At 57.7% G+C, this 14194-nt stretch overlaps 1 protein-coding gene across 2 annotated transcripts in view; it reads left to right on the forward strand.

Annotated features, from left to right (window-relative positions):
• The first annotated feature begins 10936 nt into the window (after positions 1–10936).
• Positions 10937–14194, forward strand: part of RAI1 (retinoic acid induced 1) — a 74056-nt gene continuing 70798 nt past the window's right edge. For both annotated transcript variants that reach the window (XM_088063800.1, XM_088063798.1), the window contains exon 1: positions 10937–11027. The gene's annotated coding sequence lies outside the window, so the exon portion shown is untranslated. The remainder of the gene's footprint in view (positions 11028–14194) is intronic.

Consider the following 14194-nt stretch of genomic DNA (forward strand, 5'->3'; position numbering starts at 1 on the left):
GAGTTAGATATAAAGGGGTGATATTTTTATGGTGGTGGAACGCTGGCAGAGGTTGCCCAGAGAATCTGTGGGTGTCCCATTCATGCTCAGGTTGGACAGGGCTCTGAGGAACCTTATCTACTTAGAGATGTCCCTGCTCATTGCAGGGGGCTGGAGTATGTGACCTTTTAAAGGTCCTTGCCAACCTAAACCAGTGTAGAATTCTATTTTATAAAGTCCATGTAGGACTGTACTGCCTGAACGTGCTGAGGTGGATCAGGACTGGGGAACTCCTGACCTCACACACAGAATTTTGTGTCCTGATGGTTCAAGACAGGCTGTGGGACCAGCTCAGTGTGGGAGCGAGGGTTCCTGCTCTACACAGGGATATCTTGGCAAACCGGGTGTGATTCCCAAGGTTGAAATTTGTCATTGTGCCAAGGACAATGCCTGGAAGGGAGCAGGGGCTGTCCTGTGTCATGCTGCCTGTCTCTTTGATCTCCCACGCTGGTTTGAACTGCTGCCTTCCACCAAAACACCCATGATGGTCATTTGACCTATTTTTATTTTACTTTCCTCCTATCCTGTGCTGCAGAAAACCCAGAGCAGCCTTTCCCTGAAGTGTCAGCACTTCATCCAACACAAGTCCCAACGTGTTTCCATAATCACAGGCACAATGACATGCACACAAGCAGGATTCAACTCCCAGGACTCATTTCTATCCCTGTGCTTCTTGATAGCACTGCAAATCCCCACAGTGGGCTCTCGGGTCATAGCAATACCTGCAGCAGAAATACCTCCTTGCCTTAAGCAGCACGTTTTTACCCCAAGACAGTGTTTGTTTAGTGGATTGTGATTCTAATTCAGCAGATGGTACCAACAGCTGCCAACCCCGCGCCTTATCTCCCTCCTAGCAGGCGGCACTGACCCGATCTGACCCTGTGCAGGGCTCAGCCTGCCATCCAGGGCTGTGGGGGTGAGGATGTCCCCTGGCAGGACCCTCAGTGGTGGTGGGCACCACGCACATCTCGCCCTGGTTGGGAGTCCTGGGAGCCAGAGGATGCTGTAGCCCCTCCCCGAGGATGTTGTTGCCCCCCCGGAGGATGCTGAAGCCCCCCCGGAGGATGCTGAAGCCCACTCTGAGGATGCTGAAGCCCAGACTCCGCTGCCCGGGCGCTGCCAGGGGCTGCCCCAAAGCCGGGCAGAGGCTGCCACTTAGTGTTGGAAGGGAGCACGGCTGCTGCAGGGAGCTGGCAGAGCTGCGGCTGGGGACTGACCACTCCTGTGCTCCTTGGAAGGTCCCCGGGCTCCTGCTCAGCCCCCGGGGTGCCTGAGCATCCCTGGGTGTGGCTGGTCCCATCCAACGATGGCTCTGATGATGATTGCTGATGGGGCTCATGCTCATGCATCTCCTGTCGGTCCCTCTGGGGTGATAGCAGAGGTCACCCCCACCAGCCCTGCACCCCCAGACAGCTGATGAAGGTGCTCATCCCTGCCCAGGCATTTCCCAAATCCACCACATCATGATGTCCAGCACAGAATCACAGAATGCTTTGGGTTGGAAGGGACCTTCGAGTCCACCCAGTTCCACCCCCCTTCCACTAGACCAGTTTGCTCCAAACCCTGTCCAACCTGGCCTTGGAAACTTCCAGGGATGGGGCAGTTTCTCTGGGTACCCTGTGTTCTAAGGTCTCCCTGGAGCCTTCTGCTCCAGCTGCTCTCCTCAGTGTGTTAGTATTTAAACAATATGACTTAGACACCTTTTCCGTAGAGAATGTGGCACCAAGGTGCCCAGGGGAGGTAGGATCCTGCTGCTGTCCTTGACAAACTGTCCTCTGCCTCAGTTACCCCTGACTTTACAGTGGTTCAATGAGCACTTCAGCCATCTCCCAGGGTCCCCTGACTGCTGGAGCAGAGCTCAAGGCCCCTTGGCCATCTGGGGAAACTGAGGCAGGGCACAGCCAAGGAGGGCTGCGTGGTCCTGAGCAGCTCCCACCACCTCAACCATTCCAGCTGCTGTCATCTCCCGCTCCTTCCCCTCATTACAGCCTGATTCCCTGGAGACAGTGGAGGCAGAGCGTCCTTCCTGGTGATGTTATATTAGCTTAATAGCATTTTTCCACTCCATTTGAGAGGGGAATTTACAATGATCTCGATTAGGATTGCCTTAGGAATGTCTCTGATTAGCACCATCCGCTCTCTGGCCACCCAGGCTCACCCTGCCCCACTCTGGGTCCAAGGGCTGCAGGTGCCAGCTGGCCTCTGGCCACTCATCACCCCACAGAGCAAAAGCTTCTCTGGGCAACCTGTGCCAGAGCCTCAGTACCCTCACAGGGAAGAATTTCTTCCCAATGCCCCATCTAAACCTGTCCTCTGGCAGTAGGAAGCCATTCCCCCTTGTCCTGTCACTCCAGGCCCTTGTCCCAAGTCCCTCTCCAGTTCTCCTGGAGCACTTTTAGGTCCTGGAAGGGGCTCTGAGGACTCCCTGGAGGCTTCTCTTCTCCAGGCTGAACACTCCCAGCTCTCTCATCCTGTCTCCAGAGCAGAGATGCTCCAGCCCTTGGCCTCCTCAGGATTTGCTTTAAAATCTCCACATCCTTCTGATGTTAGAGGCCCCTGAGCTGGAGGCAACTCTGCAGGTGGGGGTCTCACCTGACAGGACAGAAGTAGAGAATCCCCTCCCTTGACCTGCTGGCCAGGCTGCTGCACTCCAGCACACAGATGGCACCCAGGAACAGATCCTGCAGTCCCTCTCACAGCCCCCCTGGCAGTCCAGCAGGAAGCAGACCCTCGCTGCCAGCAGCCTCATCCCTGGCAGCCCCTTCCCTCTGGAGCACCAGGGACCGCTCAGCCCCGGCCCCCTCCTCACCCTGAGCTGCCGCTGCTCTTCCCTCGCCTCTGCCACAGACGGTTCTGGGATCACTTACCAATTAGTGTGGCCTGCTCATTAAAGCTCATTATCTGCCAGTGTGAACTTGGATGGGATTGTGTGGGCTTGGCGGAGGATCAAAATCTTCCTTTTTTCCAATTGCATCCCGCTCGGCCCCCACGCTCCGGGAACAGCCCCGCGGCTGCACCAGAAGGTTGGGGGATACAGTGCTGCCTTTTAGAGGGGGGAAAAAAGTGCCCAACAAATTAAGTCGAGTCCTCCACACAGCAGAGACCGATTGCTGCTCCACACGGATGCTGTGATGGAGAGGGATGACGCCTGGATCGCCGTCTTCCATGGCTTTCCAGGAATCTGGGGATGCATGGAGGGGGGTGGGGGGCACAGGGAATGGCAGGACTTTTTGTCCACTGTGGGATAACGAGCTCAGCCTGGCTCCAGGACACAGAGCTGGCAGTGACAGGAAATATCAGCTGCCAACCACAGAAATTAGGTTTCTTCTCCATGCAGTACATTGCTGGGAGGGGCTGGTTGCAGAGGTGTCTTGGTTATTTCCTGCTTTTAAGTGCAAGGGTAGAGGGGAAAACACAAGACTCTGATGAAACCAGTCTTCTCCCACTGCTTCAGTGGGTGTTTTGAGTTAAACAGGTGACAGAAAACCCACCAGATTTCATGGTTTGGATGGAATCTCCTCCACTCATGGAAGGAGACTTTGCTTCCTGGCAGTGATCTGAGCTGGAGGGCAAAACCCTGCAACCCCATCCTGCTCTCTTGCATCCTGAGCCTTCTGTGTGGGACTGGCTCTGCTGCCACCACACACACCCCAGCCTCTGCCTGGCTCTGGGACACTGTGCCTGGGGGATGACATGGACACAGATCCTTGGGCAGGGACGGGAACGTTGCTTTGCAGCCACAGGGGCTGGTCCCATGGCTGCAAAGCAACGTTCCTTGCAGCTACAAGGCAAACAAGCCAAAGCCTTTCTGTGCTGGGAAAATCAATCCCAAATGCAGCCTGGTTTCATAAGAACCAGGAGCATGGGAGTGAGAGCTCTGTCTTTCCAGTGCCTCCTTCCCCTCTTTCCCAAAGCTGTCCTTCCCCAGGGACACACCAGGTCTGGCTTTCATTAGCGAATGAGCCTGTTTTGGTGAATGGCTCTTGTCAATATTGATTAAATTCCATCTTCCCATGTGCAGACAAATCCTCTCGCAGTCCCTTCAGCGCTACCATCCTAAAATAACTCAGTAACAAGGCATGGTTTAACCCTTCCCTTCTCCTCCAAAAAAAAAACCCCTAAGGTGAAATCACCCACTAAAGGCTCCTTTGTTCATCTCCCTCATGGAACCACCCAGCAACAAGGCAAAAATCCACCAGCCAGTGGAAAGCAGCTGGTCTAAGTTCAAGCCAAAGAGCCTCAGCTTGTGTGAGCCAGGGCTTTAGCGCAGGCCAAGCTGGGAAGGCTGCGCCTACATCATTAACAAAATCCCCAGCAAATGCTCCCCGTGGCATCCAACCAGCTCTCCAGGGCTGCAAATTGTGCCCAGGAGCGTATTCTTCCTCAGCTCCTCCTTGCCAGGGTGCCTTTCACTGCAGACATCCCTGTGCCTGCATCCCACGCTGCCCTGGATTAACCGCCTCTTTTATTGCTGCCAATTACTGGCAGCAAAGCTGCCTCGGGGATGGAGGATGTGAGATGGGTTACACCTTCCCGGCCTTAATGACGTGAGGATTTGCAGGCTGGAGCAGCAACCTCGGCTCCCCACGGAGCAGGGGATCAGCACACAGACCCCCACACTGCTTCCCTGCGTGTTCTCTGCACCCCACTGCTGGAACAGTGGTATTGTGGGGACAGCTGTATCCCCGAGCTCTGGCACGGGTCAGGGGGTGGGGAGATGCACGGATCAGGGGATGGGAAATGCACGGATCAGGGGATGGGAATGTGATGCCCATCCCTGGTGACCCAGAGCTTCCCGCGTGGGTGGGAGCGGAGGCAGCTCCGAGCTGCAGGCAGCAGACCACACTCGACTGCTGCTGAATGCTCCGAGGCTTCACACTGCGAAAAGAATGAGCAGATAATAGGATTTTCCATCTCTTCAAAGGGCGCTCGAGCCAGGCCCCGGCGCTGTGCGGAGCCCTGGGAAGAGCCGCCGGGAAGATCCCGCACCTCCCAGCCGGCGCCGCAGCCACAGGGATGCTCCCAGCTGCAGAGCAGCCACCAGCCTGCAAATGGGGACTGGGAATCCGGATTGTGGGAGGGCAGAATGCTGGAAAGCACCGCGGGGATTATCCCAGTGATACCCAGCAAGGCGAGGCAAGAGGGGGTGAAATGCTGGTGGTGCCACATGGGGAGTTGGGGAGGTTCATCTGTCCCGACATGGCACAGAGACGTAGGATGCTTCGGGTTAGAAGGGACCCTAAATCTCATCTCATTCCACCCCCTGCCATGGGCAGGGACACCTTCCACTATCCCAGGTTGCTCCCAGCTGCATCCAACATGGCTTTGAACACTTCTAGGGATGTGGCATCCACAGCTTCTCTGGGCACCCTGCGCCGGTGCCTCACCACCCTCCCAGGGAAGAATTCCTTGTTAATATCCAATCCAAAGCTCCTCTCTTTCAGCTCAAAGCCAGGAACAGCTGCTGTGCTGCAGAAGCGAGCGGGAAAGCAGGCACTGAGCTTTCCGCTTGGTGCTTGCAGCAGCCAAGGGCACGGCACACTCACACCTCTCTGGGCACAGGCTGGCACCAGCCCGGCCAGAGCAGCCACCCCCGGGCAGCCCTCGGCCCCTCGGTCCCCGCTCGCTGCACAGGGACAGCCCAGGGACCATCTGGAGCTTCATTTGAAGAGCTCCCACGTCCCCGCGTCCCCGCTCCATTTCTCCTCGGATGGCTTATCAGCAGTGACTTTCCCGACAGCAATCGATAGAAAACATTTTATCACCTTCCCAGGCGGCAGGATCCGTGGAGTGGGTCTGATTTCTGTTTCTATGGTGACATCTTCCGGGCTTGTGAAAGATTTTGCCTTTCTTGGTTGTTGTTGGGTGGTGGAGACGGGGGGGGGGGGGGGGAGGGGGGAGTGGAGGGGGGCTGGTGCTATATTTTTTGTTGTTGTAGGTTTTGCTTTTTTTATTATTATTTTTTCCTCGTTTTTTTTTTTAATACCATTTTCAGCTCACCAAGGAAGCCGCCAGCCAGCCAAACGCGATGCTCGCAGCGAACCCACAGCAATGCTGCTCGCTGGGAGGGGCCCCAGGGCAGCTTTCATCCCCAAAATACCTCTGAAAGCTATTGAAGCTCGAACTGGGGCCGTTTTCCTCCTTCCCTTATCCCAGTCCCCCTTCCCAACCCTCCGGGCTTCTCCTGCCAGGCCTGGAAGAAGCCACTCGGCCACACAGCAGGGATGGCCTCAAGCACAAGTGACTGCTCGGGGCGTTTTGTAGTGCAGCTGATTTTGCTCCTCAGCTCTGCTCCCTCCTCCTTCCCCTTCCTTTTTATCTCCCTCCACCTGCTTTGGTGGAGGAGGAGGGGGTTTGTCACCCTGCTCTGCCAGCTGTGGTGGCCCTGGGTCACGACCAAAGGAGGGACACCGCGGGGAGAGGGGGCAGGGGATAATTTCTTATCTCTGGGACATCTGCATGCAAATGGCCCCGTGCTTCTGCTGAGTTATCAGCACCTGAGGATCTCACCGACTGCCTAATTAATGTCTGCAGTTCTCTTTCTTTTACAGCTCCTTTTACCCCATGAACCACATTGCTCCTGCCACCTGGCTCTGCCAAAACAGTCCTTGTGCTCCTGCTGGGGGCTGGAGGGAGGGAGGGAGGGAGGGATGGATGGATGGATGGATGGATGGATGGATGGATGGATGGATGGATGGATGGATATACTGGAGAGGGACTTTGGACAAGAGCATAGAGTGACAGGACAAGGGGGAATGGCTTCCTACTCTTAAGGCAGACATGGGATATTGGGAAGGAATTCTTCCCTGTGAGGATGGTGACAGGCTGCTGGAGAAGCTGCCCCAGCTGGGGGATTTGGAGCAACCTGGGATAGTGGAAGGTGTCCCTGCCTCAGGAGGGTGGAACTGCATGGGCTTTAAGGTGCCTTCCAACCCAAACCATTCTGGGATTCAGTGATTCCAGGGAGGGAGGGAGGGATGACTTCTCATGTCTGGAGTTGCCCTGTGCTGATGCATTTAGCAAAGCAGCCACCACCTCCTTGTCCCTTGTGAATTGAGAACTCAATGGGAACCCCTTTCCCCCACTCCTGAGTCCCCAGCAATGCTGAACCCCTGTCCTTACTGCCAAGGGAACAGCTGCCCATCCTGGTGTGACACCAGCCATGCTACCTGGCCTGGGATGTGCTGCAAGAGCAAGTGCAAGGGCAGGGACTGGAACTGAGCAGCTGGGAGGGCTGAGGTGCTGCTGACAGCATCAGTCCAGGTTGCCAGAGGTGGGTTTGGAAGGCACTGCCAGCTTGGCAATGCTCTCCCCACACCTTTCCTGTAATGATCAAGACACACTGCTCTATTTAATTAACGTGGCACAGCCTTCAGCTACTAAAATAAGTAAACAAAATAAAATAGAGGTTTCTTCTGGTTTTTTGTGGGGTTTTTTTGTGTGGTTTTTTGTTTTGTCTTGTTTTTTTTTTAAATAATGGGAAACTCCAAAACTCATAAAGTTGGAACTGTGTCCTGGCATTAAGTGACAGGAGGGGATTGCTCCTTACATCAGGCACAGACCCAAAGCACTTAAAAGCAAGGGCAGGAATGGGTAATGCAGGTCTGCCATCCCCTTACCCAGCCAAGAGAAACGCAGTGTCCGTGACACAGATCAGCACCCCTTCATATTTCATCTCAACACAATGCCCTTATCTTTGACCCAAAATAAAAATTATTCCTTGCTCAGCGATCTCAAAATACAAAATTATCTACGCGTGCACTAATGCCACGTATCAATCAACTTCAAATGCAAATCCCCACAGCGTTTAGCCCTAATTTTACCATAAAAGGATGGGTCCACGCCAAGCACCTCGCTCAACATTATTCTAGGGAACGGCAGCTTCCATCAGCAAATCTTCTCCTGGTCATTGACAAATACTTGGATCCTCAGCTTTTCCTAATGGAAACAATCTGGCCAGTTCCTGAGAAAGGGAGAAGCACATTCTCTTCTCTCCCTGTTTCCAGCCTCTCTCCTTAAAAACCTCGTCAGGTCTGGAAGCCGGTGCAGGGCTGGGTGCTGGGGGAAGGAGAGCAGAGCCAGGTGGGAGCAGCCAGACAAACCCCTCTGCTCTCTGTGCAAGGGCAATGGGAGGACCAGCATCGTCATCCACACTGGGGAGAGCCTGCACCCCATCCCTGCTGACAGCAGCGCTGCTCAAAGGGAAGCCCGTTTGCCAGGATGTGCGGTGGGTAATTAGGGATTTGCAAGGCTGGGCACACTCTGCAAGCCTTTTTTCTTCCTTTTCACAGCAATGAGGGAGCGTTGGTGGGAAAAGGCGCTGTGCAAGCGACAGGAAAACACCAGGGAACACTTGAAAGAATGTCAAAGTGCAGATCAAACCCAGCCTGTATTAAATGTCTTTCCAGGTTGCTGCAAGGCTGGTGGGGTGCGGGTGGAACAGGCAGACAGCAGAGCTACTGCAGGGGCACAATAAATACCAGTACAAGCTCTGGAAAGGCTGACAGTCCTTGGGCATGTGCCACGCTCCAGCTGCAAGGAGCAGGAGAGCCTCTCAAAGGGGTTGTTCCACTGAGGCTGTCCCACCACCAATATCAGCGACCTCTCCACCAAACAGTGTTCAATGAATTCCCAACCTGATCCACTTCAGCACATCCAGCATCCCACTCACTACGGGCTCAGTCCCGGCAATGCTGGGAGCGCGGCACGCAACGGGTCCATCCAAATTTCCGCCCCACATCCTCGAGGAACAATGGCTTGTGTGTCCCTCCGAGGCCCCTCCTGCCACACGCGGCCGCAGCCGCCCTCCAAACACTCTCCCTCTTGTTCGCTTTGGCCGGGAAGCGGCGGAGCAGCAGGTATTTCCTGCCATCGGCTGCCATCCCCGCCTGGCCGGCCCCACGGGGGACGTGCTGCTCCATCCCTCATCCCTGGGATGCCCAAGGGACCTGCCACCCCTCGGGAACAAACAGGCACCCGCAGCGGTTGCTGTCCCTCGGCAGGCAGGTGGCCCTGCTCCAAAGGGACACCAGCAGCTCCACGCACACCCCCGCTGTGCACATCCTGCTGGAAAAGATTTCCCTTCTGCTGTTCCAAGTCCCAGCTAAAATGAGGCTCAAAAAACGTGCGAAACGCTGGTTTTGCCTCGTTTCCTTTGTGTGTTTCAGTGTGTTCTGCAAACAGGGCACTTCCTCAGAGCTCCGCTTTGGCTCTCACGTTCGGGAATAAGAGAGAAGCTTTTATTTTAATAGGAAAACAGGATTATAAATTAGCAGTCAAGCTGTGAGAGCACAGAATCTTCCTCTTAAAATATCTGCACACGTCGCCTTGGCCAAAGCTGGGTGTCAGCACTGGGGACACAAGCACGGAGGAGTCCTGGATGCCACCTCTCTCGGTGCACAGCAGGTGCTGGTGGCCGGTGGCACATCCGAGACGCTCATGAATAACCAGCTGCCAGCACCCAGCAGCGAGGGCTTACACCCGATACCTGCTGGAGAGGAAAATCCCAGGCAAACATCAGGCAGCTCTGCTGGCTGCAGCCAATTTTCCTCACTTAATATGTTTCCTGCACTCATCCCCCTCCCTGACCTCGGCTCCTCCTTGGAGCACGTTCAGCCCCAGACGCACCGCTGAGCACAGCCAAGGCCAGCGGGATCGCTGCCATTTCGTCCCTCCCCTCTGCTCCCCCGGTCAGGGCTCCTGTCACACTGCTGCAGACCCCAGCTTCCCCCTGACGGCCTCCAGGCTGCCCAGAGCAGGGTAAGTGGGCAGTGATGAACACCTCATCATCAGTGGGGTGATGGTGCTCTGAGCACCCATGGAATGCTCGGAGAGCAGGGGGTGGGAAGGCAACATCCATCTTTTGTGAACGAAGCATGTCCCAGACTCCGATCCAGATGAGGATCTGAATCCAGCTCTGGAGGCAAGTCCAGATGTGGATCCAAATTCAGCTCCAAATGCAAATCCAGATGTGGATCAGAATCCAGTTCCAAATCCTGATCTAAATCCAGACACAGACCCAAGTGCAGAGCCTGATCCAAATGTAGATTGAAGCCCAGAGACAGTCCCCGCTCCAAACCCGGCTCCAGGGTCTGGTGTGTGTCTGCAGGGACCTCATCCTGCCCCGTGCCAGCACCCGTTAGGTGCACCCAGCACCGGTGTCACCCTCCAGTGCCCTGTACCAGCACCTGGCAGGTGCTGCCCGGGGGGTTCCCTCCACCCACCACCGGTGCCACTCTCTCGTGAATGGTCCCCGATGCCCAGCGCCTGCACCCATCAGGGTTCCCGGTACCAAACACCGCTTCCACCCTCCACTGCCTGGTCCCCCGGCTCAGGAGCTGCCATACGCTTCCTGCTGCTGGCACCCAGCACCCGCTGCCCTGCGTGGAGCGCCCCGGTGCTCGGTGTGCCGTGTCCCGGCTCCCAGTGTACCGTGTCCAGCGCCTGCCCTGTGCCCGGTGCTCCGTGTGCCGTGCCCCGACTCCGGCTATGCCATGTCCCGACTCCCGCTATGCCATGTCCCGATTCCCGCTATGCCATGCCCAGCGCCCGCCCCGCTGCCCGGTGTACCGTGCCCCATTGCCCGGTGTGCCGTGCCCTCCCTGCCCAGTGTGCCGTGCCCCGCTGCCCGCCCCGCTGCCCCCGCTGTGCGCAGCCCCCGCCGCCGTTCCCGGTGCCGTTCCCGGTGCCGTTCCCGGTGCCGTTCCCGGTGCCGTTCCCGGTGCCGTTCCCGGTGCCAGCGGCGGCGCTGCCGGCAGGTGTCGCCGCGGTCGCGGGCAGGCGGCGGGCGCGCGTGCACTTCCGACGGCGCTCGGTCATGCCCCCGCCGTCCCCCCCCTCGCTCCCGGCGCCGCGCGGGGCTCCCGCCCGCTGACACCGCTGAGGCGGCTCGCACGGCGCGGGAGAGCGGCGCGGCCGCCCGGGCATGGCCGCCGGGCCCGCCCCCCCCCAGCGCCGCCGCTGAGAGGCAGCGGGGCTCGGCCCGCCAGGTAAGTAGGGCCCCGGACGCGGCTCCGGGGGAACCGGGCGGGCCGCCGAACCCGGGGAGGGCCCGGGGAGGGCGGCTGGTGATAGGGGCCGGCGGAGGGAGCGAGGGGAGCGGAGGGGCCGGGCGAGCGGGGCGCTGCCGGAGGTGGGGGGGGCCCTGCCCCCCGCCCCGTTACTTCCCCGGGGCTTCGCGTCGCAGCTGCGGCTGCAAGCTCCCGCCGGGCCCGCTGTGGCACCGCGAACCCGCCGCCACATCCCCTTCCCTTCCCTTCCCTTCCCTTCCCTTCCCTTCCCTTCCCTTCCCTTCCCTTCCCTTCCCTTCCCTTCCCTTCCCTTCCCTTCCCTTCCCTTCCCTTCCCTTCCCTTCCCTTCCCTTCCCTTCCCTTCCCTTCCCTTCCCTTCCCTTCCCTTCCCTTCCCTTCCCTTCCCTTCCCTTCCCTTCCCTTCCCTTCCCTTCCCTTCCGCCCGCGCTCCCACCGCACCGCACTCGTATTTCCAACCCTAGCGCGTTCCGGCCCCCCCCAGTTCCCCCCCCAAACCCGCCTGGTATCCCCCCAAAACGCGAGCCTGCTCCTGGCTCGGTGACGTCACGGAGGGGCTCCCCGGCCCCCCCGGTCCCGCGGGTGCGGGTGGCCGCGGTGCTCCCGGCCGGTGGTGCCGAAATGCCGAGCGGGGACATGGTAATGGTGCATCTTGGATAGACAGCCCTGAGCCCCTCCTGTGCCCTCTTGCTGCAGCTGTGAAATTCCATTTAAATTCCTCTGTGTGTGTGTGTGTGAGTGTGTGTGTGTGTGTCCCCATTCCCACTCTCCCTGGAAATGTGCAGCTGGAGCAGCACCTTGAGCGTGGCGCTGGGATCCCTACAGAGGTGCTGAGCTGCCCCTGGGGTCGGCATCCCGAGGGCTCTCTGGCCGCTGGAAGCGTGGCTGATGTTGCAGACCTGCCGGAGGTTCTCACTGACGTCAGAGGGGGATGCTGTTGGGGTGCCTGTTTGTTCCCCACTGCCTTTGATGGAGAGTGATGCCATCCCTTAGATGTGAGCAGATCTTGGCTTGCTGAAAGCTCTTGTGGTCTCTGGCCCCTGCCCGCTTTACCCTTGGCTGCCAGCGGTGCCCGTGTTGGCTGCCCTCAGGTGACCTCCCAAAATGATGGTGTGGAGGAACAAACACAACATCGGGGTTTTGCATGGGAGAGTGCTCCTAGGGCCGTGTGCCAGCCGAGGGAGGGCATCACTGGTGGTGCCCTTCCAAGGGCTCTCCCAGCTCAACTCCAGCTGCCCCAGCTCCTGGGCATCGCTGGAGCCTCCTTGATGGTGCAGAAATGGTTCCCTGCTATGTGCCAGGACTTTGTGGAGAGCTTCTACCCCACAGCTGCCTTTCCCAGGGTGGCAGTGTGTCTGCCCCAGGTGGCTGAGCGGATGTGGGTGCTGTCACCTGTGAGCTGGTGGCAGAGGGTGGGGGGACCTGCGGTGGGCGAGGCACAGGTTGGCTCTGTGTGGTGCCTGCCGGTGCTGAGGCTGCTTCTCCCGGTGACTGTCACTGCCTGATGAAAATGGACCTCAAGCTGCTGGGAGATGGAGTGGAGAAAGATGGGAAGAAGCCAAGTGAAATGGAGAAAAGGACATGTTCCCCCTGAGTGCTCTTCCCTCCCTGCTCCCCATGGGATTGAGGTGTGCCTCGAGGCGTGGCGAGTGATGATGGTGAGGGGTTTAATGAGGGTCTGTGCACGGGGCTGGGAGCACCAACCCACACCCTGAGCAGCAGCTCTGCAGCCCTGGCCAGGAGCTGTGTGAAGTTCAAGGCAGGAAGTGAGAGAAAAAAAAAAAATAAAAAAAATAAAATACCACAACTGGTAGAAACCACCAGGGAGATTTAGGGAAGCAGCAGTGCTGTGCTGTGGAGCCCAGAAGAAGTGTGTATCCTCGTCTGATGAGGAGCTGCCCGTGCCAGGGACCGCAGACCCACCTCTCCTCTCCCGGCTCTGTCTCCGCTGCAAGCCCCAGGGAACAATTGCATACAGAGTGCTTCGTTTCAGAGCCGCCACAGTCATTTCAGAGACCTTTTAGGCAGGAAAAGTGCTCTGTAGCGTGTAATTTGAAGGCTCTGCTCTGAACCTTCACTGTCGCTCTGCTAAATGATCCTCTGCTCTTCCAAACCTTTGCTGCCTGGAAACCAGCAGCGGTGACCTGGTTCCTGGCCCCGCTGGGTCCCTGGTCTCCCTTCAGCTCCGTGCTAAGGTGAGGGGAGTTGCAGGTTGCAAGGAGCAGCCTGGGGTGGTTCTCTGCCTTGCATGGGGCCTCTCAGATGTCAGAGTCCTGGGAGATTTCAGCCAGTCTTAATCATCTCTCGCCTCTGCCTGAGCTGCAGAGGTTGTCAGCGCGCACTAAGGATTTTCCAGCCTGGAGGGTTGAATCCTGTGAGGGCTCTGCAGGAAAATCTAGGAACTCCAACTGATTTTCCCCCGAAATGCGGGAGGTGCAGGATTCTTTTCTGTAGCATCCCTCAGGCTTGGCAGCTCACGACGGGGAAGGACCATTTGTTCTGCCATCAGAGGAAATGGCACAAATTTGGTTTAACTGATGGAGCTGTGCCACAGCCTTGCTGGGGGCACCAGGGGTGAGCCTGGAGGTGCTGGATCATCAGTTAGCCAGGGAGTGTGGTGTCACCTGGGGTTTTCTTGTCTTTCCTCTCCTTCTCATCCTTGTTAGCTGCCCTACAACTTTTGTCTGCTTGAGGCACACCTGCAGGAGCAGAGCGAGCTGTGCGTTTCCTCTCACCGTGGGCACTGCCTGCCCTGCCAGATGCAGGCAGGGCCCCGAGTTCTTGGCAGCCAGGACGTGCAGGCAGCCTGGCAGGGGGGGTGCAGGAGAAGGATACAGGATGGGGAGAAAGAGAAACATTTGGATATGAAAGGTTTGGCTGTGACCTTTTGGCACAGTCTGGTCCTGTGCCGGGTTGGCACAGTGTGGGCACCTGTGTGGCTTCTCCTGCCTCGCGCAGCTTCGCTCTGCTTTGGATTCGCTCTGTTTTGGATTTGCTCCTGGTTCCTGCTCAGGCAGCAGAGTCCCAGTGATGGTGGATTTATGCAAATCAGACACACAGCCAAGGCAGGAGGCTTGAGTCTGTCCTAGAGGGCTGCATCAGCCGTGCCAGTGCACCTCGGTGTAACC

The sequence above is a fragment of the Pseudopodoces humilis genome, chromosome 18 (assembly GCF_049639895.1).
Source record: "Pseudopodoces humilis isolate 2021_Gansu_Grassland_sample_001 chromosome 18, ASM4963989v1, whole genome shotgun sequence".
In the NCBI taxonomy this organism is placed as follows: domain Eukaryota; kingdom Metazoa; phylum Chordata; class Aves; order Passeriformes; family Paridae; genus Pseudopodoces; species Pseudopodoces humilis.